Below are 25,870 nucleotides of genomic sequence, written 5' to 3' on the forward strand. Positions count from 1 at the left end.
TTGCATTTCAACGAAGTAAATTCAAAATGAACTTTGAAAAATCAGACCTTTGGAGGGGGGCTGGGCCGGGGGGAGGGGGTCGTTCTGTGTCTCAATGCACAAAAAAAGTATAAAAAATGGGGGAGGGAAGGGGAGGGGAGGAGGGGAGGGGAGGAGGAGGGGAGGAGGAGGAGGGGAGGGGAGGGGAAGGAGGGGAGGGGAAGGGGAGGAGGAGGGAGGAGATGGAGGGAGAGGGGCCCCTTTGGGGGGCCAAAGGGGGGAGGGGCCCTTTGGGCCCCGGGGGGAGTCTGGGGGAACCTTGAGGGCCGGGGGGCCCTTTGGGAGCCCAGTGGACCTTTGAGGACCGGTGGCTTCCTTCGGGGTTGGGGTAGAGGGATCGGAACCCTTTGGGGTTGGGGTAGGGGGATCGGAACCCTTTGGGTTGTGGTAGAGGACCTTACGACACTGTTAAAATCGAGCTTGTGTATCATAACGACCACAGAGTTTTACCCTCAAATTCTCTTCTATAATCATCTTTTAGAATGTCTCTAACTTTTTTGCGGAAATAATTCCATAAAATGGTTAAAACGGTTTCGCCCAAATAATCCCCTAAAAGTAATTTTAGTGTGTTCCTTTTGTTTAGTATCTCTGTGCTTTCACATTTGAAATTACAAAAGAAACCCTTTCGCGCGCTAAGATCAAAACATTTGGTCGGAAACGATTCTTCTGGAAGAACTCCAAATTAATTCCCTTTCATGAATCAATTCTCTTTAGAACAACAAATTAATTCCCCTTTCATGTCAATCAATCAATCACGACATCATCTGTCATGTGTGATCTAATCTTTGCCCGGAGACATTTCTCTTGGTAGAACTCCAGACATTAATTAACTTGACGTCATCTGTCAGACATTAATTAACCTTGCCTGGAAACAATTTGATTAATGACTCAATAATCCATGAATGTGACAGAGTTCCTGTTTTTCCATTTTCACTGACAAAGACCATAAATGTGACAAAGTTCCTGTTTTTCCATTCTCACTGACAAAATCCATAAAACACACATAACCATTCAAGAAAACAGACATAAATGTGACAAAATTCCTGTTTTTTCAAATTCTCACTGACAAAAACCATAAATCATCCATAACCATCCATAAAAAACATCAAATAAATCGACCAACACACATAACCATCCATGAAAACAGACATAAATGTGAGAAAATTCATGTTTTTCCAAGTGAGAAAAATACTGTTTTTTCATTCTCAGTGAGAAAACCATAAACCACGTGGTACTCGTCGGAGTCGGACCCCCCCTTCTACTAACTACGTTTTCTAAAGAGTTAAAGAGGCTGAGTCACAAGTTCGAACCTTAAAACGTACAGGGATTATAAGGTGCAGTTGGGGGGCTGCCGCCCCCCAAACCCCCGCTTCCGTATATGAAAGGAGCTGTGTCCTCCTCAACGCCTCGCTCTTTACGCTAAAGTTTGACTTTCTCACAATTCTTTTTTTTAAACAATAAAACTTTAGCGTAAAGAGCGAGGCGTTGAGGAGGGCACAGCCCGTTTCATATACGGAAGCGAGGGTTTGGGGGGCGGCAGCCCCCCAACTGCATCTTCTAATCCCTGTACGTTTTAAGGTTCGAACTTGTGACTCAGCCTCTTTAACTCTTTAGAAAACGTAGTTTTTTTCCAATAATAAATTACTATACTGATGTTTGTAACCACAGCATCTTCACAGCCCGAGTAATAATTAAGACACGCATATATACAGAAACTTCTAGCGATTAGATGAATTAAAAAATAAATAAAAAGACGTGGCATTAATCTGAAGATTTCTTGAATGGGAGGGGGTGGATTTCTAAAGGGGTAAAATTATTTAATTATGAAAAAAAAACATCTAAAGATTCCGACAACGATTAATTAACTCGTAAAAAATACAAAGCGATGACTTCTCGCTATTTATTGGGTGTAGACTAGGAAGTTTGTTCTTAACCCTGAATAACCTTCAGCAGTATAAATAGGCTACCTCCATAAATGTTCCAAAGTGGTTAAAGGGACCTGATTGTCTTCCAAGGGCGGGCAAAGATTAAGGGAAAATCTGTTTTCCAGAGAGATAAATCATTTATTCGAGTATTAGAAAGCTTTATCGGGGATTTTTGGTCCTCAAAAATTAGACTGTATGGGAGAAAGATGTGGGATACCATATTTTTTATAAAAAAATAACTCCAAATTTTAATTTTTCTTCCATATCATACAAAAGCATAGGAAATGCATGCCTATTCACAATTTTAAAACACAAATGGCAATTTGAAAGCAACATTTGTGCTGAAAAATCATGGAATATTGAAAAATCACGATCTACACCATTGATAACGATTTCTTGCCTATTGGAGTAACGAAACTAATTTGATTGTTTTAAATATTCAGATATATAAACTAAAAGCTCCTGGCAGTTTCAGAGATTTTTTAAAGTTTTATGAAGGAAATAGGTAAGGCGATTTGAAAAAGTTTCTTTTGTAAGTAGAGCGCAAATGACGCACTAGCGTTTTGGTGGTTCTAGGAGGCAGTAACCCCACTCTGGTTTCTGGTAATATCTATTATTCTTAAGTTTGGTCGGGTTTTTATTTTGATTTATGTTCGTTTTAGGTTTCGTTTATTCATTCGTAATACTATCTGTTCGTTTAATTTTTGTCTTGGCTATTCAATTTAATATTTGTTCCTTTTATATTTTAACTACTTGCTCATGCTAATTTTTGTTCACTTTAAATTTAACTTATATTACGTCCGTTTTAACCTAAAGTGTGTAGCACAATTTGTGTCATTGCTTACGAAGTTTAAAATATCAAGCCCACCTAGTAGTTAGCAAAATGAAAAAAAAGTCTCAGCACATGATCTATTGAGACAGATGGTTTAGTACAAACGTCCTACGTTGATATAAATAGGTGATTAAGATTCCCTATTTCGACATAATGGCCTAAAATATATACTTTTAATGATGGTGTAAGCAATCGCAACCAGAACTGAGTTTGGTACTTGTTAATTAAACGAAACACACTAAAAAATTATGCTTAGGTTAGACACCAGAAAACCGGTTTCATAGCCAAAAAAGACAAGTGACGGGTGATAGAATGCATTGGGCTATACATTTGCACATTACGGGAAGGGGATGGAAGTAAAGTATTTGGCCAGAGTGAAGTTAGAAAACAATTCTCACTTAATAATATGCAGGAAAAATTCAGCTAACACATTTTTGCATTTTGCACATTGTGTCCTTTCCAGTCACAGCCATTAAATGCATACCAATGCTTTAAACATTAACAGGGTGCAGATCAATGAACATTGGCCATTCAATGAACATAAGAAAATCAGTCAAAATTCTGTGCAGGTCTATCTGCCTGTTTTCACGATTTGTAACTCATCCTCAATAGATATCATTGAAAAGTTATATTGTCAATATTGTTTTTTTGCTTTATCACCTGACTGGTGAATCGGAACCGAGTTCCCAAGGAACGGCGTGAGCTTACTGGAAAAACTTTGGTACTCCTCAGATAAGTATTCGGTGGGATGCAAGCTGGAAGTTGCTGGACCTGTTGACAGGAATATTCTTAGTCATGTACCTATGTAAGTCTCGAGTGTTATTTCCTTTGTCAAATAATTTTTTTTTCAAATCAGAGGCCACAATCTAGTGTTTGCTCTAGTAAAGCCATGCGCGTTCCATGTATTATTATTTCTTTTTTTCGGATGATACTTTCATTTGAAAAGAGATATTGTAGAAACTTCGGAGGGGGCTTAAAACATTAAAAGTTGAAATTTATAGTGCTATTTTTGGGCAAAACTGATTAAAGGGCAACCTGACACCTCCGTGCCGTTTGTTGCTACTCCTTAACCCCATGGCATCTGATCAAAATTGAAGCATAACCATTTTTCTTTAAGTAGTCAAAATGTTCATTAAATATGCCTCTGGGAAAGGCAAGATCCCAATATTCCCTGGGGCAAGGAATATAAATTATTCAAATGACAAAGTGTTTACTAATAGGTTTGATAGCGGGAAATGGGATCATGTTGCATATTGGGTGTCCGTTTGACTCGAGACTTTCAGGAACAATTTTCTGGCCAAGAGGGTCACAAATTTTGCTTTGAGAATGGGGAGGGTCCTATAGTTTCCAAAAATGGCCAAAAAAAACTGTTTGACGAATTCAAACTTGCAGCCGTAAGTCTTTGAGACAAGAGGAGCTAAATTTTAACCGGAATGGTTTAGCGGCACCGGGTTACCGAAAATGGGTCCACAAAAGGACGGAAAAATCTGTATTCCGACTGACGTGAAACTTATATCCTCAAGTTCTCGGAATAAAGGAGCCCCAACGAAGAAAGAAACAGAATAATAAATGTTATTTCCCCCTAAAACGGGACAGGGGGCCAAAGAGGGTCAATAAACTTTTGTTGAATGGCTCAAAACCCAAAGAAGGTTTGAAGAGAGTTTAAGGGAACGACATGCGTACTCTTATTGGTGGCAACTTTTGCTTGTTTCAGTTTGAGTTCGTTATTGGTTTTGATTTTGTTGGTTTTATGCATTAATCTGCTCATCCTTAGTAGTGTCTGTTATCCTTATGCTTGATATGAGTATTATAAATTTCAATTTCTTTCGGGTTGCAAATATTCATCCATATTAATTTCTGTACGTTTTAAGTTTCGATGTGGCTCTTTAGTTTTCTCTGAAAATATTCTTTTTGGGAAAGTATCAATTTTTTTTAAATCAATAAAAGTAAAAAGGGATGTTGAAGCTCAAAGAAAATTATACGAGAAATTACACGGAAAAAAGAGGAGGCTCCCGCTTCTCAGTCCCTGAGAAATACAGGGACTGAGGGGTGAACACAAAAGTAAGTGTGAAACCGTGATTTTGAATAGCGCCGCTATTCAAAATCACGGTTTTTAACGCAATTATTGCGGCTTTAAAATATCTCCTTTTTTCTATTTTTGAAGTTCATTCTTGACGTCCATTGCATAATAATATACAAAGATTATAAGTATTAAGTTAAAAACCAATAAAAAATACCCTCAAAGAATCTGACAATCAAGAGATGGTGGTTATGGTAGCTGTTTTATAATCGTGTAACCTCTTTTGCACCCGTTCATAAATTTGGTACTTGTAAAATGGGAAAAGTGGTGACGAGGATGCGTCATATACAGATCATAGTCGTTTGAAAAATTGCAGTAACGCACCAGGCACATACGCAAGGAAAAGACATTCCTTTTTTCCGAACAATATACCTATTTTTGGCAATTTCTGGAATCCTCCCTTCTAAATTAACTCTTACGCAAGTGACAGTGTTAAACTATATGTGATTCTAATACATTATTCCGGTTGTTCCATAGAGTTCGAGATTTAAGAATAATTTAACAACTGAAGTGTCCAGTCGTTGACGGAGTATTTCGTGATTTTAGTTGCGGAACACTTGATTGATTCGTAACTGCATATGCTCATAAGCAAGCACCTGCGAGGGAATTTATTTGTCCGAGTTGTCTTATGTTAGGCACGGGGAGGGGCATAAAAATCCCCCAGAAACAAGATAATTAAGAGAAAGGGCCATCTGAAAGAAAAAGAAAAGAGAAAAAAACAAACACAGATCTGAAATTTGGCCTGACTTATATAATAAAGATTTCAATAAAAAACGGGTAAGAATGTTGGGCAAACAAATTTGAAATTTTTACAGTGGCGGACCCAGGAAGAGAGTAGGGGGAGCGCTCCCTTAAAGTGGTCTGAAGTAGTGTAATTCGTTTGATTAACGCAAGTTTGTGTTAAATAAACTTGCTCCTAACGCAAGTTTTATCGGATCAACATATTTTGCGCCCCCATATAATACTAAAAGAAAATTAAATTGCTCAAACACACAGGCAAAAACTTGAATGCTATTTGAATGTTCTCTTGTAGGTGACTGGCACAACAGCACCAACAACATTAATATAAATCCTTCATAGTTTCATTACTGGTCATTTATTATGGACTTGATTGATTTTTACCTCCAAATATTTTTTTAAATACTTGGTCTATAACAAACAGCAAAGATTTTTTTGTTATGTAAAGCAGTTTTTTTTAAATAAATACAACTTCTCCAGGAAGGACCGGGCACCATTTTTGACGTTAAAGAAATAGATCAAAAACTTTATCAAACACCAGGACTACTGGGGACACAATTAGTTTTATGACATTGCTATTCAAAACTACTAATATTTTGCTTCAAGTTCAAGTTCCATTTATCCGTTCGTCGTTTAAGTTGAAAAATTGGATAATTGTGTAAGTGCCATAGCACCGCTCTTACTCCCAAAGATCTGCTTCTTGTAATTTTGATCTTGTAGTTTTATGAGTGGAGCCTTAGCCTGTATACACCAATCGTCCGGAAAAATAGCTCGTTGAAATAAATTCATTGTACGTGCTTGCAACGACCAGATCAACACTAAGTGATCCTTATTACAGAAAAACTTTACATTTTTCGCATTATAATTCACATATTAAAGTAGTTCAACGGTGTTAAATTTTTGACAATACTTTAAACTGGTTAAATATTTTGTTTTTTAACTAAAGTTAATTTAGTAATAATTGACGTGTTTAATCTTATTTTATATAATTTTCTGTTTGCAAATATTGATCCAATTAAGTTATCCCATAAAACTTAGTTAACCAGTCCCTTTGCCTTTCTCTTCTTCGCTGATTAACATATGTCCAATTATGCTGTAACTTCTGGTTTTTGTTTCAACGATTAGAAACACTATATTCGAAACAGTAAGTTTTTATTGTTCAGTCAATCAAGTGGGAGCCCTGTCATTAGAAATAAAAAAAGGGCTGCTGCATATATGGATTTTTGAACTGCTACAGGATGGCAATGCTTAAAAGGTAATAAGTAACAATGTAGTGACTCAGAATAGGCACATTTGAAAGGAATAGGGCCATCGAGGACTCGCAGACGCACACTCATAAATAACAATACTCTATCTTCTTATATTTCTATTTAGTTTCCCTATTTTTTCCATTTATTTTTTAAGCCACCTCTCAAATTCAATCCCCCCTCAAGAAAAAAACAATGCTATGTATGTGCTTGAATCGGAATGTTGTGTATTAAGTTCATCATACTTCATTTGTAATTATTTCGATAAAGCAAGCTACCTATAAATCGAATTCTTGGTTTGAACTGCCTAAATGCAAGTAAATTAAATTAGCGAGAAATTACAACAAGATGTGTTCATTATTTTAGTATAATCATCAAAATTCTTTGCATTTGTTGCTTACATAAGCTATTATCAAATTAATAATGTTCCCACATTTTGAATCAACACAAAATTAGGGTTATTTTAAGGACAAAATATGGAGGCAACGGGTCTCTATCGCCCCCCTCCCTTCAGTAAAAGTATCCACCGGTCTCCACCCTAATAGCTAATGCGCGACTGTTTGATGCTTCACAACCATTAAACTTTATCAAAAGCTTAATTTTTATAGATTATACGGTACAGCGAATGTTATACCGTGCACTAGCATAACCTCTTAGACTAGGATGCTATGTAAGTGCCCTTTTAATAGTCTCAGAATTCTTGCTCGATAATGGTCTGGTCCTCTTAGAGTCAACTTGCTACGCTGCAGGACAGAATACCAGGAATTGGACTTCTTTTCTGTGTCATGTTATATTTTAGTTGACAAATGCACTAGATCTTAAAAATTTTGTTCAAATGAGTCCTCTTTCGACACTTTAAGGCTACTTGTTTGATGTGGTCACACCTGGGAAAAAACATGCATGCTTAACAATCTTCTTCGAAATTTTTAAAATGCTGCTATAACGTTGTTAGTACTATGAAAAATAAAAAACACACTAATTGAAAAACAAACTATTTTCAGTAAACCGCAAATGACACTCAAGAAATGTTTTACAAGTATAAGCAATGAGAGGTATTAAGGGTTTATACTCTAACTTAAAGATGCTTTGAAGAGTGAGTAACGCCAGTCGATTTGTGGTAATTTGTATTCGTTTTGAGGTTGAATTGGCCATTTGTTTAATTTTTTGTTCGTTTTAGGTTTCATTTATTTATCCTTCATAATATTTGTTATTTTTAAGTTCGACTTGGTTGTTCACTTTAATTTTTGTTTGCTCCAGTTGCGTTTATTCATTCGTTGTAATTTCTACTCGTTTTAGGTTTTAATTTGGTTGTTCACTGAAAGATATTGAAAAAACTTCTTCATCTAGCTCAAAAATGGCAAATTTCAAGCTACCATTAATTGAAAAACATTGAGAAAAGTTATAACAACATTTTTCATTGAAAATCTTCTTTCTCCTAGCTCAAAAGTAGCAAAGTTCGAGCTATCGAAAATTGAATATACCAACGATGTAAAATTGAAAAGCGGTTTTGATTTTAGCCCAAACCGGCTCACGGATAATGGTTGCAGGGAAATTGCAAAAAGGTTCATACAAAAACAATTCGTTGCATCCGTTGAAGCGCTAAAGCTAGTTTAACAGGGTTAAGCAGCATAGCCTTTGCATAGGCTACGTCAAGTTATGAAAGTCAAGAAAAATATTCAAATGGGTAATGTTTATTAGCCTAGGCTAGTTATGTCTGATTATTAATGTGACGGTTATCTTCTATGTTTATTATCCTGGAAATATCCTCCCAGGTCTTGAGGATTAAATGCTTCTTAGAATGGCCCTCATGCCCTTTGTCTTTAGTTGACAAAGAAAATCTGATAAATATGATCAGTTTCTAAGTTATTTCCATTGTATGGTTTAAAAAGGTTTCAATTAAAAATAACTGATGGGTTTTTTACAGCTCACTAGAAATATTTTGATGCAGCCGTTGATCCGCTACGGCGCATAAACTCGCAGCAAAAAATGGATGAAATGTAATAGATCCCGCAAAAGCGCCAGTTTCTGTAAAAGATAGATTCCTAAAAAAGTACATTTTAATGGAAAAACTGCTAACTCTTCACTATAAGTTTTAGAAACAAAATTTGCAGTTGGAAAGATAAGATTTTTCAAAGCACTAAAAACACTTCTGTTTAATGAGCAAGGTGCTGAGAAGGGGGCAGTCCCCCTTATATACAGACAAATTTATATTTGTTCTAAGTTTTAAACTTGCTCCTTACGTTAGTTGAAAACCCTTTTCTATTTGTTTAGTTACATTTCATGAAACTGTAAAGTTTTATGGATACAGTACTTTTGATGACGCAGGAAAAACAATAAATATTTCAATGATCTCTGTATGGATTTTGATAGGCAATCAAACACTTCCTGGTAATGAACTGTAATTACGGAGCAACCCGGCTCAATAGTAACCGAAACTTAAAAAAACTAAATTTTGATACCAATTGATATATCAAAGGAATTGGTTTACTATGCTGATTCTAAATATATAAGTTTCATTAAGTTTTGTTTTACTAAGCTCATATCTGTAAAAATGTAGAATTTTGTAATTTTTGGCAGAACAAAGATCACAGATGCGTGTTTTTTTTCCAGGGGTGATCTAATCGACCCAGTGGGCCAAAAACATCGAGAAAAGGATCATTCTAATGGAAATAAAGGTCCTAGTGCCCTTTGAAGTAACCAAAATAGTTGGAGGACAACTAGGCCCCCTCCCACGCCACCTTTTTCCCAAAATTGCCTGACCAAAATTTTGATATAGCTATTTTCTTCAGCATAGTTGAAAGGCCCAATAACTGTGTCTTTAGAGATAAAAAAAAACCCCAACATCCCCTGGAAAAAGGTTTTTCAGTTATAGAATACACCCATTGTTTTATTTGTTATTGGGAATATGCATACATATTTTGGGTGGAGAGGGGAGGAAGAATTTTCTGCTGGGAGAATTTTCCGCGGAGAGGGAAGTTTCCAGTGGTGAACTTTTCAGGGGAAATTTTACACTTGGTGAATTTGCCATAAATTTTATACGAAATTTCTTTATATGTCTTGCTGTTTCTTTACCTATTCAATTTTAGGCGTGGAGATGTTAAGGGTAATTTTTCGGGGTAAATTTTCGCCAGGATTGAACTGCCGAGAGGATATTTCTGTTGGGAGGGGGATTTTTCTGTGGAGGTGGAGCCAGGTATCCTGGTGTTATTAAAAAACAATCAGAAATTAAATAAAAAAAAACAAGTTTTTTCAACTGAAAATAAGGAGCAACATTAAAACTGAAAATGAACAAAAATTATTAAGTATATGAGGGGAATTGCCCCTTCCTCAAAACCTTGCTATTTGCGCTAGAGTTTAAACTTGTCCCAACTCTTTAAAAACGACTCCTGAAACACAAGGGTCGTTTAATTAGAACAATAAGTAACCTATTTTAACTTTAGAACAATAAGTAACTTATTGTAACTCTAAAGTGCCGAAAAACTGTAGCGTGAAGAGCGAGGTATTAAAGAGGGGGGCAGACCCCTCACATACGTAAAAATTACTGTTTGGCTTAAGCTTTAATGTTGCTCCTTACTTTCAGTCGAAAAAAACTTCTTTTTTTATTTGATGAAGCTTAGAGACAAACATTTTCTAAAGGCGATGAAAAAGGCATGTCAATTAAAGTAAAAGTATATAAAAATGGAAAAAGTCAATAATTTAAAAAAATGCACAAAACAATAGCCTACTTACAAAAACTAAGACATAAACTCCCAGCATTCAGTTACGCGGAGCAATGGCAAATCGTTGGACGGATATTTTTTAACAACATCGACAGTTTTGAACTTGGTTATCAAACACCAAAATATTTAATGTATTTAGACTCAATTGCTTATAAAAAGTAATGCATTATCAAAGTAGTTTGTTTAAAGTAATACATTAAAATTAAAATTAAGAAAATCGAATAAATATTTTTAATTCAATATTTGCAATTTAATTTTGAATACCAAAAACCAATATATTTGACGCCTTTATACTTCATAAGTGTAAAAAATTAAGTCTATTTCAAAGGGACAACTAGATAAATACAATCACTCCAGGAAAAATATATAAATGATAATAAGACACAAAAAACGTATCTGTTCAGGGGAAAATACAGAAATTCCCAGCATTCCGTTCAGGTGAAACGTTTCTGATTATAGTATCAGTTCATGGGTACTCTGGCAATGCAAGCAAAAGTTGACGGCATGCTTTTACCAAATTGCCCCTTATTAAGTTGTTTTCCTTGCGCTTTCTTAAATTATATGAAATGTCTTGTGTAATAATAACTGCACTAATTACTAATAAACAAATACATATTTAGGATCACCATAAAAAGCTGATTCTTTAATTGAATTTTATCAACAGTTAGGCTCTTACACTTTCGTTATGGCTCTTACACTTTCGAAATATGCGTTGTCAACAATGGGACAACGCATATTTCTCCCATGGTTTTTCCATATTCCGCTTTTTTCTTTTGGTTTCCTTATCATTACTTTATAGTCTCAATTTTCTAGGGGGCTTGGCCCCCCTGCCGGCGCCCATGAAAATTACCGTTTTTTCAACGATTGTCAACTAATTTTCAATTTATATTCTATCTACTAAGCCACGTACACCGAGTACCAATAATTTAATTTGGTTGATGGAAGGAACTAGAATTCAGCTACGAAATGATGGAACAATTTCGTCTTGTGATGGTATATCAAAACCGCAGGGGATCAGACAAATAACATACTTGTAGTACCCCCTCCATTGATTCAAAGTCAGCCCAACCCCTTATAAACCAGATCCGGACACTTTTTTTTCTTGTAACATAGGGAAATTAGCATATGTTTGATTGTTATGTTGTTTGGTGTTTCTTGGTTATGTTGTTTTTTGATGTTTGATGGTTATGTTGTTTGATGTTTATATTGTTTGATGGTTATGAGTGTTGGTTGTTGTTTGTTGGTTATGTTATGTTGATTATGTTTGATGATTATATTGTTTGATGTTGTTTGATGTTTGTTGGTTGTTGGTTATGAGTGTTGGTTATGTTGGTTATGCTTGATGGTTATGTTTGTTAGTTATGTTTCTTGGTTATGTTATGTAGATGTTGTTTGAAGGTTCTTGGTTATGTTGATGTTTGTTGGTTGTTGGTTATGTTGTTTGATGGTTATTTTGTTTCTTATTGAGGTTGTTTTATGTTTGTTGGTTGTTGGTTATGTTTGATGGTTATGTCGTTTGATGGTTATGTTGTTTCTTGTTGATGTTGTTTGATGTTTGTTGTTTGATGGTTATGTTTCTTGGTTATTTATGATGTTTGTTGGTTATGTTTGATGCTTATGTTGTTTTGATTATTATGTTATTTGATGTTTGAGTAGTACCCGCTCTATTGATTCAAAGACGCCCATAGGGAAATTAACACAGGGAAACTAACATATGTTGGATGGTTATGTCGTTTGATGTTTCTTGGTTATGTTGTTTGATGTTGTTTGATGGTTTTGATGTTTCTTGGTTATTTTGTTTGATATTTGGTGGTTATGATGGTGTTGTTTGATGGTTATGTTGTTTCTTGGTTATGTTGATGTTTGATGGTTATGAGCGTTGTTTATGTTGTTTGATGGTTATGTTATGTTGATGATGTTTAATGGTTATATTGTTTGATATTGTTTGATGTTTGTTGGTTATGTTGTTATGTTATGTTGTTATGTTATGCTGATGTTGTTTGATGGCTATTGTTGGTTATGTTATCTTGATGTTGTTTCATGGTGATGTTGTCTGTTGGTTATGTTATGTTGATGTTGTTTCATAGTTATGTTAATTGTTGGTTATGTTATGTTATTTTGTTTGTTGGTTATGTTGTTATGTTGATGTTTATGTTGTTAGATGTTATGTTATATTGAATTTGTTATGTTATGTTGATGTTTTTATGATGATTATGTTGGTTATATTATGTTATGTTGTTTGATGTTTCTTGGTTATGTTGGTTTTGTTTGATGTTTATGTTGTTTCTTGGTTATGTTGATGTTTGTTGGTTGTTGGTTATGAGTGTTGGTTGTGTTGTTTGGTGGTTATGTTAATGATGTTTGATGGTTATATTGTTTAATTTTTGTTGGTTATATTGTTATGTTATGTTGTTATGTTATGTTGATGTTGTTTGATGGTTATGCTGGTTACGTTGTTATGTTATGTTGATGTTGTTTGGTGGCTGTTGTTGGTTATGTTATATTAATGTTGTTTCATGGTTATGTTGTTTCTTGGTTATGTTATGTTTGTTGGTTATGTTGTTTTGATCGTTATGTTGTTAGATGTTATGTTGATGTTTTTAGGATGGTTATGTTATGTTATTTTAAGTAATTTGTTGGTTATGCTATGTTTGATGTTTGTTGGTTATTTTGTTCTGTGTTTCATGGTTTTGTTGATGTTTGTTATGTTTACAGGATATATTTGAAATAAATGATGTTTCTAGGCAAAATAATGTCTAGACGCATTTTCAGCCTGCAAGACTCCTCCGCAATGCTTTTCTAGACCAGAGCATGTCCCGCAGGTGGTTGAACTCCCCCGAGTTGTTACTAGGCAAAATTCCCAGGTGGCTGAAATTCCCCACGATGTTTTTCCAGACAAAACTCCTAGCTAGCAAATTTCCCCCGCGTTGTTCCTAGACAAAATCATGTCTAGACACGTCCCCAGGTGGTTCAAACTATTTATCGAGGATCAGTTTCTTTCTGGAAGTGGAGCTCTAGTATTCCTTCCAAAACATTTGGACAAAGTCAACTATAGTTTTCATTAAAGGCCATTTTACAACCCAAACCAATCATAATACCCCACAAATACTCCACACCGCCATGGCATTTAATACATGTGAAACCGCCCCTTCCCCCAGCGCCTGGGTGACCTTATATTAGTGAGATTTTCCATTTTTTGGCACTCGTTAGAATGATGCGTTACTCTCCCAATTTGATAGAATCCGCGGGGTATTTGCTTTCAAGATATTAATAAAGGGGAAATGCATTTCTTGCTTGTGCTTAAAGACTACATCTTAAAAACACAGACAATGAAAATAAAAGCAAACTGACAAGCAATAAAACATAAAATGCAATAAACAGCTAAAAAACACGACAAAAAAAATAAAAGATGAAAATGCCATATTATCATATACGCAAAAAAGAACCATCTATTATGGAAAACTGGGGACTTTTAGCCTGCAACCCCGGAGAGTAGGGGAGTGGGGAGTGATATTAGATGGAATTTAAGACATATTAAGAGCTTATAAGGAAATACCCCTTTTTCATTACGATAATTTATGGATATTTCACATTATCCTAACAATAGGCTCCAGCTCGCACCTAGTAACATTCATTTTCAAAGGATGCATTGATACTAGATATAGTTTTTAGGTGTTATTTCAGCTTAAAATGATAAAGAATAAAATGCCTAATTTAAGGAAAGACGAAGGGAGAGGACTCCAGGGGAGGGGAACAGTTTTCTTCTTCACCAGCTCAATACTGTTTTATTTTTTTTATCGTTACACAAAGCACTAATTTTCAAGCGTATATTTATTGTTATCCAGCCTCCATCCACTAAGGTACTGACCTGCTCGCTGGTCACCTCCGAAGAAGTGTCCGATCCCCCCGAGTGGTTTGTCCTAGCCTGACACACCCCCAGGGGGGGGCATTTTTCAGCAAAATTATTAAAACAAGCAAAGGAGGGGAAAATCTATTTCGAGAAATTCTTGTCCCCGCCCACCCCGTGCGCTGTGGGGGAGATTGGTCTGTGTCTACTTTTTTTGGAAGACGGCATCCGGCCATCCTACGTGCAGTGGGGTAGTTTGGTCTGTGTCTACTCATTCCAGGAACGGAACTCAGGCTTTGGATAGGCGATAAAAAAGGCTAAAAACGGTCTTGCTCGAGATAATTTAAAGGTAGCAATAATAAAGAAATTATCGTTGAGTTTCTAGGGTTGGTCCACCTCTAAAATCACATAATCCCAGTTTCTAGCGCTGAAATAGCAAGATTCGTGCCCTGACAATATTCCAGACATTGATACATTGTTTTTCTGGAAGACCCCTGGATTTCCCGTGATGAGGTCTAATATGAATGATGCTAGTGTATCTCACAAACTAGACTAAAAGGACCCCATGGAGCTTCAGCACGGCCAACACAAATGCGTGTTGTGTATTAACAGCGATGTATATCTTAAGCAAAGATACCTAATGGGAGAACTTAGAAGACCATCTTGCGAGAAGGCTAGATGCCCAAATCGATAAAAAGTATACTCATGACGCAGAGTGGAATGGTACTACGACACTGTTTTCACGCCGGCACCAGCCCTCCACATGGCACCAACCTTCAGTCCCTAGAACATTTTCAACCTTTTTCGTCCCAAAAATAAGCTAAAGAACTCTATTAAACAACCGATTTTTTCTTGTTTTTTTCACTTGAACTGCGGGGACTCAATATGTCCTTGCTAGAACATGTTACTCCAATACAATTCACACCACAGAGCATTTAAAACACTTCTCGAGCCTTCTATGTCTTGGTAATGATTTTACAGGTTGACCGCGATTTCTACACTATGCCCTTGATTTCTACGATGGTCTCAATTTTTGGGGTTACCCAAGATTTCTAAACTTTGCTTTATTTTTTATGAAATTGTCAGGGTTTCATTGTTAAGCTAATGATTGCATAAAAATTGACCATGATTTCTACACTTTGATCGCAATTTCATTGCTATGGTCTTGATTTCTATTACTTCGTCCGGAGTTCTAGTGTTGTCTCTCTTATCTAGATAAGTATCCAATGATTTTTCCTTGAATACACTGCCTTTATGGGTTTTAATATTTCATAGCGATAAGACACACTCATTTCTCACTTGTTGCTTTGTAACAAGTATATTTGAAACATACAAACACACACAGACCCTTTCTTAGAAGTAACAATTTTTCGTTATGATGACAACTTATCTGCTAGAAGTAACAAACTTTTTTTCATGCATACACAATTTATCTTAGAAGTCAAAATTTTTCGTTATGATAACAAGTTTTTTGCAAGAAGTAGCAAGTATTCCTTAGCACTAACAAATTTTACCTTCGAAGTATCAACTTGTTCCTCAAAACTGACACACTTTTACTTAAGACACTCAAATTTCTCTTAGGAATAGCATTTCTCGTCACTGATAATACGTTTTCCGCTTGAACTAGCAAGTTTTCCGCCAAAGATACCAATTTTTTCTTAGAAGTAACAATTTTTCATTATGATGACAACTGATCTGCTAGAAGTAACAACCTTTCTGTCAAACATACACAATTTCTCTTAGAAGTAAAAATTTTTCGTTATGATAACAAGTTTTCTGCGAGAAGTAGCAAATTTTCATTAACACTAACAAATTTTCCATTCGAAATATCAACTTTTTCCTTAAAACTAACACACTGTTACTTAGCACACTCAAATTTATCTTAGAAATAATATTCTTCGTCAGTGATAACACGTTTTCTGTTCGAACTCTGTTCGAGCAAGTTTTCTGCCAAAGATACCACATTTTTCTTAGAAGTAACAATTTTTCGTTGTGATAACAACTTTTCTGACAGAAGTAGCAAGTTTTTTTACTTAACACTAACAAATTGTCTCATCAAATTAACAACATTCCTCCTTAATACTAAAAAACTTTTACTTAACGCTAACAGATTTTCTCTTCTAAGCATCAACTTTTTTCCTTAATACTAACATACTTTTACTTAACACACTCAAATTTCTCTTAGAAATAACATTTTTCATCAATAATAACACTTTTTCTGTTAGAACTAGCAAGTTTTCCGTCAAAGATACCAAATTTTTCTTATAAGCAACATGTTTTGATTATGATAACAACTTTTCACCAGAAGTAGCAAGTTTTCTTTGAAACTAACAAATGTTCTCTTCTAAGTAACAACATTCATCATTAATACTAACAAACTTTTACTTAACACTAACAGATTTTCTCTTTTAAGCATGATCTTGTTTCCTTAATACTAACAAACTTTTACTTAACACTAACAGATTTTCTCTTCGAAGTAACATTTATCGTCACTGATAACACGTTTTCTGCTTAAACTAGCAAGTTTACCGCCAAACATAATTACTTTCTCTTAGAAGCAACAATTTATCGTTATAATGACAAATTATCCGCTAGAAGTAACAAACTTTATGTCAAACATACACAATTTCTTTTAAAAGTAATAATTTTTCATTATGATAACAGCTTATCGTCTAGAAGCAACAAACTTCCTTTCAAACATACACAATTTTTCTTAGAAGTAACAATTTTTGTTATGATGACAACTTATCCGCTAGAAGTAACAAACTTTCTGCGAAACATACAAAATTTTTCTTAGAACTAACAATTTTCATTATGATAGCAAGTTTTCTGCCAGATGTAGCATATGTTCCTTAACATTAACAAATTTTGCTTTCGAAGTATCAACTTTTTTTTCTTAATACTAACACACTTTTACTTAAACACTCAAATATTTCTTAGAAGTAACATTTTTCATCAGTGATAATACGTTTTCCGCTTGAACTAGCAAGTTTTCCGTCAAAGATACCAATTTTTTCTTAGAAGTAACAATTTTTCATTATGATAACAAGTTTTCTGCCAGAAGTAGTAAGTTTTCCTTAACACTAACAAATCTTCTCTTTAAAGAAACAACTTTTTCCCTTAATACTAATAAACTTTTACTTAACACACTCAAATTTTTATTAGCGGTAAAAGTTTTTGTTTGTTTTTTTTCTTAAGAATAACAAATTTCTTCTAATAGCCCCAGGTTTCTCGCCAAAGCTAGCAAATCCCACATTGAAGTAACAACTTTTCGTTCTGAAGTCAATTTATCCGTTATAAGTTACAAGTTTTCTGTAAAACATATACAATTTTTCTTAGAGGTAACAATTTTTTGTTAGGAAAACGAATTTTCTGCCAGAAGTAGCAAGTTCTCCTTAACACTAACAAATCTTCTCTTCGAAGCAACAAATTTTCCCCTTAATACTAAGAAACTTTTACTTAACACGCTCAAATTTTTCTAAGCTCATTTTTGAATTTTCTCGTTGAAACGTAAGACTCGAAATATTTTTTCTAGTGTTATTTCATGATTTATCTTGTCATTGATAAACTCTGCTGATGCTTGAAATTTCATTTTAGAATTCTTTAATTGAATTGTAAGACTTTAAACATTTTTTAGTGGTTTACCATGTCACTGCTACATTCTGTATATGTTTCGAAGTTCAGTTTGGAATTTTTTGTTGAAATGTAAGACTTGGAATATTTTTGTAGTGGTTTACCATGTCAGAAGTAGCAAGTTTTTCCTTAACACTAACAAATCTTCTCTTTAAAGCTACAACTTTTTCCCTTAATACTAACAAACTTTTACTTAACACACTCAAATTTTTCTTAGAGGTTCAGTTTTTTTCTTTGGAGTAAAACATTTTTTCTAATAGCATCAAGTTTTTCGTCAAAGCTAGCAAATTTCTAATAGAAGTAACAACTTTCGTTATGAAGTTAAGTTATCTGTTAGAAAATGCAAGTTTTCTGTAAAACATACACAGTTTTCCTTAGAAGTAACAGTTTTTCGTTATGATAACAAATTTTCTGCCAGAAGTAGGAAGTTCTCCTTAACACTAACAAATCTTCTCTTCGAATCAACAACTGTTTCCCTTAATACTAATAAACTTTTACTTAACATTAGACCCCCGCGCCGCGCCGATGAGGGAAGACCGGTGGCGGTGGGGCAAAAAACAGCACGCCGCGCCGCGCCGCGGGTAAGACGCCGGCGGAGCGGCGCCGGTAAGATGTCGGTGGCGTGCCGCCGGGACGATCAATGTTGACTGCAAACATTAATGTTTTCATCAGTCTTTCTCAAACCAAAGATGAAATTTTCTAAAGATTCAAGCCTATTCGTGAGTTCAAAACTTCACAAATCGCTGACTGGAAACTGGTCTTCATCGTTACTCGTCAAGAGAAGTAGAAATCTGGTAGAAACGAAATGGCTGTGGCGTTTCAGAACCATTGCATAATACGAGTAGTTGAAGTATCTATTAGCCATGTATTCTTATCATAAATAATTATCAAAATTAGTAGTTTTTTCCATGGAGCATTACTGCTTATAAAACGTCAAAATACCGTATCACAAAATTCGTCAGTTATCTGGGTAAAAACTTTGAGTATAACTTTGAACTTAAAAGCTTAATTTTTTCATAATGCCCTTTGCCTATATCTGTTTTGTCACATTTAAAACAGTTGAAATGGGCGACATTGATATTGATTGTTTTTTTTTGCTCTTTTGGATTCCTAAGGAGCTTTCTTGTATTAAAAACTGGTATTTAATAACAATTTAAAAAAATACATTTTAAAGCTGTTTTTGGCTTCTTTATAGAATTTATGTCATTTAGGCTACGACTGAACTACTGCTTTTTTATCGCTGTTGGCTGCTCTTTTGGATATTATTCGTTTTTTTTTTTGGGGATTCATTCCAAATTATACACTGATAAATACCTAATATCAGTCAAATTATAAACTGTATCTAAAAGGAGTAAATTTATCAAATTGAAAAATACATGATGAACGCTTCACATGAGAACACTTCAATTACAATGACACAAAAACACTCAATAGTTTATTCGCTTTGAAGAAAAATGAAGTGCCAGCTATTTTCTTAGGTAAAAAAATGAAAAGCTCATCCGTTTTAAGTGTAATTAAATGAAATAATATGCAGACTGAAGTAGCTTCAGGAAGATGTTGAAATGTTCATCCTAGTTCGTCACCTATCCCCCCTCTATAATACCTCCCTACCCCCCCCTCCCCCTCTGGATACCATCTTGATAGGATACCGTCTCAGCTTTCATTCGAAAAATAATTTACTGAATAATTAACAAGGTCACTATATGGTTAAAAAAAACACGCAAAATACCGTAAACAGCTTAGTGTTCCTTGAAAAAAAAATTGAGGGTATGAGTAAAGGGGTACAAGGACAACAACAAAAACGTCGAAATTATTCAGATATACCTCAAATTATTGGAAAACTGAGTGACAGATTCGCCATGGCATTCCATAAGATCCAAAGAATCAAATTAAAAGGGAGCACACACAAAAGCCAAACAAGGCCAGTAGCCTATGAGAAATCGCAAAATACCCAAGACAATGAACAAGTCCTAATGGGGGGCCCTGGGTCTATCAAAATATTTCAATAGTTTCCCAGGGAATTTGATATTATTTTCTTCTATCTCCACTTTAAATGAAAGAAATAATTATCTTTTTGGCATCCCTGTTTTCAATAATAAACAAAATGAGGTATTATCATTTAAAAATGATAGCCCCCTATCCCCCTCCCCTATAGGCAATAATTTACAATTTATTTATGAATCATATTTTTGGGGTAACTTCCGGTTCAATGTTTAATTCCCCAGCCTTGTACATAGCTTAGTCTATAGCTAAATTTTGTCTCAACCGAAGGATATTTTTTTTGGGGGGGGGGGGGGGGTACAAATGTTCCAGAAAGAATATTGTATTTTATATCATGCGATCATTAATTTAGTATTAAAAATTAAGAAAATCTTATATAAAAAAAGCAAAAAAAAAATCTGCAAACTTAACATTCAGCTGTAAAAACAATCTGTTGGCTGTCAATTTCAAAATCCAACAAAAAGATGTATAGTAGTGAATGCGTTCTATAATTCTATTCAACTTGAAAATAAAATTTTTGTCTACGAATGATGTAAGAAGTAGCGAATGGGAAACTGCATTTGAAATTATTTAAATTCATTTAATACATACAATACTTTTTTTGTCAACATATGAAAAACTGTGTATATTGTAATATTTACAATTGAATATTGCATCTGTCTGGTTTTTATGCAAAGTAACAAAAGAGACGAACATTAATGAACAAGAGAGTAGTGAAGAATTATGGTATACAAAGTAATATTTGGCAGGGATAGTTACTAGTGATAAACCACTAGGGGTGGCACCGTGATTGGGTGATTTCGGGGGTTCGGGAAACCAATTTTTTTTTCGGGGTGACGCATAGATTTTCGGGGAAATACCCGAAAATTCGGGGATGGTGCAAGCTCTGCTTGATTTCTAATCAGGAAAATCGAAATACTAAACCACACGAGAAGGAAAAGCTCCGACTTTGCGGTTGACGCAGTAAAGAATTGCCGTAAAATAATTTAAAGTCGACCGAAAGCCGCCGCCACGGCCGGTGGCGGCGTGCCTGCGACGCCCCGGCGGCAATACGACACCACGGCGGCGGTTGACGGGACCTCACGGCGGTGGCGGTCGGGCGATCCGCCGGCACGGCGCCGGGGTCTACTTAACACACTCAAATGTTTCTAACTTCATTTTTGAATTTTCTCGGTGAAATGTAAGACTTGAAATATTTTTTCTAGTGTCATTTCATGATTTACCTTATCATTGATAAACTGTGCTGATGTTTGAAAGTTTATTTTAGAATTTTTTCGTTGAATTGTAAGACCTGAAATATTTTGTAACGGTTTACCACGTCACTGCTACATTCTGTGGATGTTTCAAAGTTCAGTTTGGGATTTTTTTTTTGTTGAAATGTAAGACTTGGAATATTTTTGTAGTGGTTTATTATATCAGAACTAGCAAGTTATCCTTAACACTAACAAATCTCCTTATTAAAGTAACAACCTTTCCCTTAATACAGACAAACTTTTACTTAACACACTCAAATTTCTCTCAGAAGTAACAAAATTGTTCTAACAGCAACAAGTTTTTCTATGTTTAAATTAGGTTTATCTAACTTAGGTTATCATGACGCTCATGATGACCTGAGTTAGATGAACCTAACTTAAACGTAGTCTTACCAAGCAACTTAACTTAAACGTAGTCTTACGAAAATCGTCTTTGCTTAAGATATACATCACCGTTAATACGCAACACGCATGTGTGTTAGGCCGTGCTGAAGCTCCATGGGTCCTTTTAGTCTAGTTTGTGAGATACAGTTGCATCATTCTTATTAGACCTCATCACGGGAAATCCAGGGGTCTTCAAGAAATGTATCAATGGCTGGAATTTTGTCAGGGCACGAATCTTGCAAGCTGAGCGGTAGAAACTTGGATTATGTGATTTTAGAGGTAGACAAATCATAGAAACTCAACGATAATTTCCTTATTATTACTATCTTTAAGTTATCTCGAGCAAGACCGTTCTTTTAGACTCTTTTATCACCTAGCTGAAGCCCGGATTCTTTTCCAGGAATGAGTAGACACAGAACAAACTACCCCACTGCGCGTAGGATGGCCTGATTCCATCCTCCAAAAAGATTAGACACATACCAAAAAAACCACCTCTCCCACAGCGCAAGGGGTGGGCGAGAACAAAAATTTCTTGAAAAAGAATTTCCCCTCCTTTGCATGTTTTGATCATTTTGCTGAAAAATACCCCCACCCCTGGGGGTTTGTTGGGCTAGGACAAACTGCTCGGGGGGATCGGTGACTTCCTCGGAGGTGACCAGTGAGCAGGTTGGTACCATAGTGTATGGAGGCTGGACGGAGTGGATGGAACAGCCAATTGACAAGCATTTGAAAATAATTGTTTAAGTAGTGATATTAAGACTATTGGAGACCCAAATATATTTAGAAAAACCATTAAGGAACTGCTTTTTGCTGAATATGAGTTTTGATTGATTTATTGTGGGAGTTTTGTTGATATGATGTTCCCGCAGAAAAAATACAATATTTGATATTCTTTTGTATATATTGTTTAGTGTGGTGTAAAATAAATACGCTTGAGAATTAGCGCTTTGCGTAACGATAAAAAAAATAAAACAGAGTTTAGCTGTTGACGGAAAAAAGGGTCCCCCTCCCCTTCGTCTTTCCTTAAATTAGGAATGTTATTTTTATCATTTTAAAGCTGCAATAACACCTGAAAACTACATCTATTATCAATACATCCACTGAAAATGAATGTTACTAGGTGTGAGCTGGAACCTATTGTTAGGATAATGTGAAATATCCATAAATGTATCTTAATGAAAAAGGGGTATTTCCTTAAAAGCTCTTACTCTAGCACGAGTAAGACATGCATTTCCCCTTTATAAATATCTGGAAAGAAAATACCCCCCCCCCAGATTCTATCAAATTGGGACAGTAACGCATCATTCTAACGAGTGCCAAAAAATAATGCGTTACTAATTGGGAGAGTAACGCATCATTCTAACAAGTGCCAACAAACGGGAAATCTCACTAATATCAGGTCCCCCAGGGGATGGGGCGGTGTCGCATGGGTGAAATACCATGGTGGTGTGGAGTATTTGTGGGGTATTATGATTGGCTTGGGTTGCAAAATTGCCTTTAATGAAAACTATAGTTGACTTTGTCCCAATGTTTCGAAAGCAATATTAGAGCTCCACTTCCAGAAAGAAACTGATCCTCTATCAATATTTTGAACCACCTTGGGACGTGTCTAGACATGATTTTGTCTAAAAACAACACGGGAAGTTTTGCTGACTAGGAATTTTGTCTGGAAAAATATCGTAGGACATTTCAGCCACCTGGGAATTTTGCCTTGTAACAACGCGGGGTACTTCAAACACCTGACGGACATGCTCTTGTCTATAAAAGCATTGCAGGGGAGTCTTGCTAGCTAGGAAGGCGTCTAGACATTATTTTGCCTAGAAACATCATTTATTTCAAATATGTCCTGCAAACATAACAAACATCAACAACACCATGAAACCTCAAACAACAGAACCAAGAAATATCAAACATAACATAACCAACAAATCACATAACAAAACATAACATAAGCAATATAATCATCATAAAAACATCAACATAACATAACAACATAACATAACATCAAAATAATATAACGTCTAACAACATAACCAACAAACAACATAACAACACAACCAACAAACAACATAACATAACATAACCAACAAACAACATAACTATGAAACATCATCAACATAACATAACCATCTAGCAACATAACCAACACTCATAACCAACAACCAACAAACAGCAACATAACCAAGAAACGACATAACCATCGAACAACATCAACATTACCAACAAACATCAAACAACCAAACATAGCATAACCAACAAAACCATCATAAAAACATCAACATAAAATAACAACATAAGATAACATAAACATAACGTCACGTCTAACAAAACTATGAACATAACATAACATCTAATAACAAAACCATCAACTTAACAACATAACCAACAAAAAACATTACATAATATAACCAAAAAACAACATAACCATGAAACAAAATTAACATAACATAACCAACAATAACCATCAAACAATATCAACATAACATAACAATATAACCATCATAAAAACATCAACATAAAATAACAACATAATATAACATCAAAATAACATAACATCTAACAAAATGACCATCAACATAACAATATAACCAACAAACAACATAACATAACATAACCAACAAACAATTTAACTATGAAACAACATCAACATAACATAACCAACAACAACCATCAAACAACATCAAACAATATAACCATCAAACATCATCAACATAACATAACCATCTAACAACATAACCAACACTCATAACCAACAACCATCAAACATCAACATAACCAAGAAACAACATAACCATTCAACAACATCAACATAACCAACCAACATCAAACAACATAACATAGCATAACCAACATAACCATCATAATAACATCAACATAACATAACAACATAAGATAACATAAACATAACATCACATCTAACAACAAAACGATGAACATAACATAACATCTAATAACAAAACCATCAACATAACAACATAACCAACAAAAAACATAACATAACATAACTAACAAACAACATAACCATGAAACAATATCAACACAACATAACCAATAATAACCATCAAACAATATCAGCATAATATAAAAACATAAAAGAACATCAACATAACATAACAACATAACATATTAACATAACCAAAAACCAACAAACATCAAACAACATCAAATAATATGACCATCAACCATCATCAACATAACATAACCATAAAACAACATAACCAACACTCATAACCAAAAACCAAAAAACATCAACATAACCAAGAAAGAACCAAAACATCAAACAACACCAACATAACCAACAAACATCAAACAACATAACCAAGAAACAAAATCAAACAACATAATTAAGGAAAATCAAACAACATAACCATCAAACATATGTTAATTCCCCTATGTTAATTTCCCTATGGGCGTCTTTGAATCAATGGAGGGGGTACTACTTGTTTGTTGGTTGTTGGTTATGAGTGTTGGTTATGCGATTTGATGGTTTTGTTGTTTCATGTTGATGTTGTTTGATGTTTGTTGTTTGATGGTTATGTTTCTTGGTTATGTTTGATGTTTTCTGGTTATGTTAGGTTGGTTATGTCTGATGTTTATGTTGTTTGATAATTATATTGTTTGATGGTTATGTTGTTTGATGGTTATGTTATGTTGATGATATTTGTTGGTTATGTTGTTTGTTGGTTATGTTTGTTGGATGTTTGTTGGTTATGCTGTTTGATGTATTTGTTGATGGTTATGTTTTTTGTTGGTTATTTTGATGTTTGTTGGTTATGCGATTTGTTGTTTGTTTATGGTGTTTGATGGTTATGTTGTTTGATGGTTATATTGGTTATGTGATTTGATGGTGGTGTTGTTTGATGTTTCTTGGTTATGTTGATGTTGTTCGATGGTTATGTTGGTTATGTTGATGTTGGTTATGTTTGATGCTTATGCTGTTGTTTGACGGTTATGTTTTGTTGGATATGATTATTGATGGTTAATGGTTATGATTATTATGTTGTTAGTTGGTTATGTTTGATGGTTATGTTGGTGGTGTTTGATGTTTGTTGGTTAAGTTTGGTGTTTTTTTGGTTATGTTTCTTGGTGATGTTGTTTGATGGTTATGTTATGCTGATGTTTCACGGTTATGTTGTTTCTTGATTATGTTATGTTGATGTTTATTGGTTATG

General features: G+C 34.8%; 1 protein-coding gene across 1 annotated transcript in view; it reads left to right on the forward strand.

Annotated features, from left to right (window-relative positions):
* Nucleotides 1-3,541: 3,541 nt before the first annotated feature.
* LOC148951256 (uncharacterized) overlaps nt 3,542-25,870 on the forward strand; it is a 120,256-nt gene continuing 97,927 nt past the window's right edge. Inside the window, exon 1 of the mRNA XM_089091040.1 lies at nt 3,542-3,601. The gene's annotated coding sequence lies outside the window, so the exon portion shown is untranslated. The remainder of the gene's footprint in view (nt 3,602-25,870) is intronic.

The sequence above is a fragment of the Artemia sp. Qi Xiang Cuo genome, chromosome 6, assembly GCF_049724085.1.
Source record: "Artemia sp. Qi Xiang Cuo chromosome 6, ASM4972408v1, whole genome shotgun sequence".
Classification (NCBI taxonomy): Eukaryota; Metazoa; Arthropoda; class Branchiopoda; order Anostraca; family Artemiidae; genus Artemia; species Artemia sp. Qi Xiang Cuo.